General features: G+C 42.5%; 1 pseudogene; it reads left to right on the top strand.

Moving 5' to 3' along the window:
* The first annotated feature begins 1595 nt into the window (after positions 1–1595).
* On the top strand, positions 1596–3842 carry LOC139567594 (C3a anaphylatoxin chemotactic receptor-like; annotated as a pseudogene).
* Positions 3843–6403: the final 2561 nt, after the last annotated feature.

Below are 6403 nucleotides of genomic sequence, written 5' to 3' on the forward strand. Positions count from 1 at the left end.
AGAGCATGACCAGTAATTCCACAATTAACCTTTGCACTAACACAGCATGGTCCACAGTGTCAAAAGCCTTCGATAAATCAATAAAAACAGACACAAAATGTAACTTCTTATCAAGAGCACAGTGGATGTCATTTAAAACCTTCAATGTTGCTGAAACAGTGCTGTGGCCAGACCTAAAACCTTATTGCATTCCATTTAAGCTGTTGTTTTCTTGGAAGTAGGTCTTTAGCTGCCTACTAACTAAAGACTCCAGTACCTTTGACAGTACAGACAATTTTGATATGGGTCGATAGTTGTCAAGTAGCGAAGGATCTCCACCTTTCAGGAGAGGCAGTACAAAGGCAGATTTCCATAACTTGGGGATTTCCTTTACATCAAGCGTGAGGTTAAAAATACATGTTAAGGGGGAGCAATGATGTCTGCGGCTAGGTGTAGGAGGCGGGGGTCTAGTTCATCAGGGCCAGGGGATTTTTAAAATCAATTTCTTTCAGGGCTTTACACACTTCTGAAACAGAGAAGGATGAAAAGCAGAACCTGGTGAAGGAGTGCACAGGGGTGTCAGGCAAATTTATAGGAGGCTCAATTATACCTTTGAACTTTTCAAATAAACTGCCTGCATCTAAAAAATGCTGGTTCAAGGCTTTCAGAATAACTATTGATATGGTGACAAACGGACCCGTTACTCCCTGTAATATAGAGCTAGCAGAGTTTAATAAAGCCATAGAGGCGCTGAAAGAAGCGCCCGAGAATTCTACCAATTCAGCTGGAATATGGGAAAAATTTAGCAAATTAGATAAAATTGGACAACATTTTCCCGCTGACGGAGAATTCAAATCTAATAAAGAATTCAGGGAGGCAATTATGACTTGGCATAAAAACATAAAACCAGAATCAAAAGCTCAATATACCAGCGTTTTGATGTCAGCATTCTATCAACAAAAAAATGCATCACGATAAACCCAGAATGAGTACCAGTATGCTGCCACAGAAAGACTGGGAACGGGAGTGTATTGATAGAATTTGCACTTCTGCTTTGATGGCAGGTTTGAACCCTGTGATCCAAACGATAATTGCAGGGTTAGTGAATTTAATTCAAGACAATGTTTTGAGAGTGGAATATAATTAATAATTAATAGGGCCATAGAGAAAATCACTACCTATAGTTTCAATGGCCAAGATAAGACTAAGGAACGTAGCGAAAAAACGTCAAAGCGTAAGGGGATAGCTCCCTGTTTTAGATGTGGGACTATCGAGCATTGGAAAAATGAGTGTAAGGTGATACTGGAACCTACTGCATTAGCAGGAAATGCCGCTATACAGGAGTTTGCATCTTTTTCAAAAGAGCAACAACTAATCATTTTGAATGGTTACAAGAATGAACCCACTGAGAATCCTCAGTTTTATGCTCAGTTAAGACGAAACATGAAATGATAAAATTGTGTAAGACATTGTGTGTGAAACAATTCCTCCTCTAGGGACAACATGAATGGGAGTTATTCAGAGAGGACCATGACTACAGTATGTCTACCTAGTATGACATGTTCAATGAAACTGATCAATCAGAGTAGCTAAATCAGTCCATACGGGTGGTGTCCATGGTCAAATACAGCATCACTTGTGTCCTCGGTATCCCAGGCAACGGCTCTGTCATCTGGATAACTGGAGTGAAGATGAAGAGGACAGTCAACACTGTCTGGTTTGTAAACCTGGCTGTAGCAGACCTCCTCTGCTGTATCTCCATACCTTTCTCATTGGTTGAAGTCATACTGAACCAACACTGGCCATTCGGAGGGTATGTGTAAGATTCTCCCCTCTGCCATGTATCTCAACATGTTCTCCAGCGTCTTCACCCTGGTTCTCATCAGCCTGGACCGCTTTGTCCTCATCATCCTGCCTATCTGGGCTCAGAACTAGGGAAAGCTAGGGAAAGCCGCGGCTTTTGTGGAGCGATGGGTAACGACGCTTCGTGGGTGTCAGTTGTTGATGTGTGCAGAGGGTCCCTGGTTCGCGCCCGTGTCGGGGCGAGGGGACGGTACTAAAGTTATACTGTTACATTGGTATCAATAGATATATCTAACCAGAATCAAAAGCTCAATATACCAGCGTTTTGATGTCAGCATTCTATCAACAATAGATATATCAATAGAGTGCTGATTTAGCTACTCTGATTGATCAGTTTCATTGAACATGTCATACTAGGTAGACATACTGTAGTCATGGTCCTCTTTTCCCTAGCTTTCTCACTAGCTTTCCCCCCTCTGATAACCAGGTGGTGAATCGCATCTCTGCATGTCTGGCAGACATATCAGTGTGGATGACGGATCACCACCTCAAGCTGAACCTCGGCAAGACGGAGCTGCTCTTCCTCCCGGGGAAGGACTGCCCGTTCCATGATCTCGCCATCACGGTTGACAACTCCATTGTGTCCTCCTCCCAGAGTGCTAAGAACCTTGGCGTGATCCTGGACAACACCCTGTCGTTCTCAACTAACATCAAGGCGGTGACCCGTTCCTGTAGGTTCATGCTCTACAACATTCGCAGAGTACGACCCTGCCTCACACAGGAAGCGGCGCAGGTCCTAATCCAGGCACTTGTCATCTCCCGTCTGGATTACTGCAACTCGCTGTTGGCTGGGCTCCCTGCCTGTGCCATTAAACCCCTACAACTCATCCAGAACGCCGCAGCCCGTCTGGTGTTCAACTTTCCCAAGTTCTCTCACGTCACCCCGCTCCTCCGCTCTCTCCACTGGCTTCCAGTTGAAGCTCGCATCCGCTACAAGACCATGGTGCTTGCCTACGGAGCTGTGAGGGGAACGGCACCTCCGTACCTTCAGGCTCTGATCAGGCCCTACACCCAAACAAGGGCACTGCGTTCATCCACCTCTGGCCTGCTCGCCTCCCTACCTCTGAGGAAGTACAGTTCCCGCTCAGCCCAGTCAAAACTGTTCGCTGCTCTGGCACCCCAATGGTGGAACAAACTCCCTCACGACGCCAGGTCAGCGGAGTCAATCACCACCTTCCGGAGACACCTGAAACCCCACCTCTTTAAGGAATACCTAGGATAGGATAAAGTAATCCTTCTAACCCCCCCCCCCCTTAAAAGAGTTAGGTGCACTATTGTAAAGTGGTTGTTCCACTGGATATCATAAGGTGAATGCACCAATTTGTAAGTCGCTCTGGATAAGAGCGTCTGCTAAATGACTTAAATGTAAATGTAAATGTAGAACCACCGGAGCATCGCCCTGGCCTGGCTGCTGTGTGGTCTGGCCTGGGGTACTGGCCTTGCTCCTCAGCCTCCCCACCATGATTCATAATGGGACCATCGATGTACCATACCCAATCACCATACCATACCTTGGTGAAAACAACATTAGGGGCTTCTTTTTGGCCATCAAAGCCACCCATGTCCCCAGGATGGTCCTCGGCTTCCTCGTTCCCCTGTTGGTCATCGCTGTCTGCTACCTGCTCATCGGCAGGAGGGTGAGCAGCGCTCACTTCAATCCTCAGAGGACCTTCTGGCTCATTCTGGGCGTGGTGGTAGCGTTCTTTGTGTGCTGGCTGCCGTATCACACCATAGGTATGGTGATTGGGTATGGCAGGTTTGCCTCGGCAGGTGAAGCCTGGAATTGGTACCCCCTGGCCATCTCTCTGGCATACGTCAACAGCTGCCTCAACCCTGTCCTGTATGTGTTCATTGGCCAGAACTTCAAGGATAGGGTCAGGGTCTCTCTCCATAAAGTGTTTGAGAATGTCTTCAGCGAGGATGTCACAACACACTCATCTGTGGCTCAGGTCTAAGTCAGAAATGTATTGGGTCGTATTCATAAACAGCATGTTTAACATTATACTTCCCTTCGTATTTATTTGGACACTTATGAGGGAAAAATTGATGATAACCTCTAAGTTTATGTACCTATACAAAGTATTGAAGAACCTCTAATGGTTTTATAAGCTTGTTGTATTGGAACATTCGTGTGTGTGTGGATGCTCAAGGTGAGCTGCCTCAGACGAAACTGCGTCTAGAGAGGTTTTCCGCACATGTACACATACCAAGATCACGTGTTATATGCTTGCACAAGAAGTTTGGCTATATAAGCTGTGCCCCAACATTATTCGTTGAGTTCTCAGCCTTCCACCTTAGAGTGTATGGTTGACCAGCATCATTATTGCAATTCTTAATAAAGACTAATTGTTTGAAGAAGTGACTAAGTCTCTCCCGCTTGAATAGAATTTCCACCACATAGTGAAGCTACAACTTTTCATTTGGCTCTATACTCCAGCATTTTGGATTTAAGATCAAATGTTTTATATGAGGCTACTACAGAATGTAATCTTTTATTTGAAGGTATTTTCATACATATCTGTTTTACCGTTTAGTAATGAAAGCACTTCATGCATCTAGTCCCCCATTTGAAAGTGTCTTAAGTATTTGGACGAAATTCACTAATAGTATATTAAAATAGTCAAAAGTTTAGTATTTGGTCCCATATTCCTAGCATATAATGACTACATCAACCTTGTGACTCTACCAACCTGTTGGATGCATTTGCAGTTTGTTTTGGATGCGTTTCGGATTATCTTGTGCCGATAGAAATTAATGGTAAATAATGTATTGGGTCATTTTGGAGTCACTTTTATTTTAAATAAGAATATAATATGTTTCTAAACACTTCTACATTAATGTGGATGCCCACCATTTTTACAGACAATCATGAATGCATCGTGAATAATTATGAGTGACAAAGTTGCAGAGGAAAAAATATTATACCCCCATGCTAACCTCTCAACATTACAATAACAGGGGAGTCATTTTTCGGTGGGGGGGATATGATATTTACCCAATAGGGTTGTACCTGGAACCAAAAAGGGTGCTCCTATAGGGATAGCCGAATAACCTTTTTAGAACCCTTTTTTTCTAGGAGTGTACCCTTAATTTCTATTGGGCACGAAATAATCTGAAACACAACCAAAACAGCAAATGCATCCAACACATTTGTAGAGTCGCAAGCTTGATGTTGTCAATGCGTGCTAGGAATATGGGACCAAATACTAAACTTTTGACTACTTTAATACACATATAAGTGAATTTGTCCCAATACCTTCGGTCACCTAAAATGGGAGGACTATGTACAAAAGTCTTGTTATTTCTAAACTGTTCATCCGATATGGATGAAAATACCATCCAATTAAAGCTGATAGTATGCACATTGACCTCGGTCATTGTATCATTTCAAATACAAAGTGCTGGAGTATAGAGCCAAAACAACAACATATGTGTCCCTGTCCCAATGCTTTTGGAGCCTCACTGTATATGATACTGTACATGTGCTTATGGCACATACTGTTAAAAATTACCTGTGATTTGACAGTAAGTTACCGGCTACAGTAAAAATACAGAACCAACTTACAACCTATTTTTAACAGCTGAACTGTGTTTTTACAGTTGAATTAAGGTGTCATTGTTGTAAAATGACAATATGCTGCTGTATTCTGATTACAGTACACTGTACACTTGTACATTATAATATTTACTATAACTCAGGTATGTTTTTGTAATTTTACAGGATAAGTGTAACATTTTGTAACATGATTTACTGTTAGCACACTTCGGACTGAATCTCACCTGGGCTTTGAACTCACAAACTCTTTGTTGCCAGTGACCTGAATTTCCTGATATGCCACCAGGTATGTGGTTATGATAGAGATTGTTAAAAAACTATAACCAATAGAGGGTTCTGTCATATGTCCTTATGGGGGAACGCTGTTTGGTGATATAGATTGGCAATAGAATAATTGGCATTTGCTAAAAGTTTCCCCAAATCAACTCAATAATTCAGATTATCTGACAACACCAACATACAAATAGCAATGCTCAGGGACACTTGACGTACAGTGTGCATAAATCCTCTGGGGATTTGAACTTGCAACCTTTTGGTTGGAAATGCATTAATGTTTCAGCAGGGCCACCTGGTACATATATTTTTTACCAAGAACCTACATCCACATACTCTCAAAAATAAAAGTATGGGTAGAGTATAGTGTTGTACCCTGTACAACTTCCAGCGCACGTTTACTGTGAACACTGAGGCTGTACCTGCTTCAAGTTAGTTTTAACAGTGGCCAAGTAGGCTACTGTGGCTATTTAATCATAATGTTGTTTGATGCAAGAAACCACTTTAAAATTATTCCCATACCATTATTACAGAGAAATCAGAGAAATCATGCTACCCTCTGCCTATTGGCTACTTAGCTTATTCAAACCTGTCTCAAAATACAACACTGTCCCTTTAAGACAAATAAAAAGCTCTTTACCTGACTTGTTTTACAAAGATGTTTAGAAATGTACACATTTTGTGCTCTTGTAGGAAGCAATCACTCCCCTATTGCTGACTACAAATGATCTA

The sequence above is a fragment of the Salvelinus alpinus genome, chromosome 1 (assembly GCF_045679555.1).
Source record: "Salvelinus alpinus chromosome 1, SLU_Salpinus.1, whole genome shotgun sequence".
In the NCBI taxonomy this organism is placed as follows: domain Eukaryota; kingdom Metazoa; phylum Chordata; class Actinopteri; order Salmoniformes; family Salmonidae; genus Salvelinus; species Salvelinus alpinus.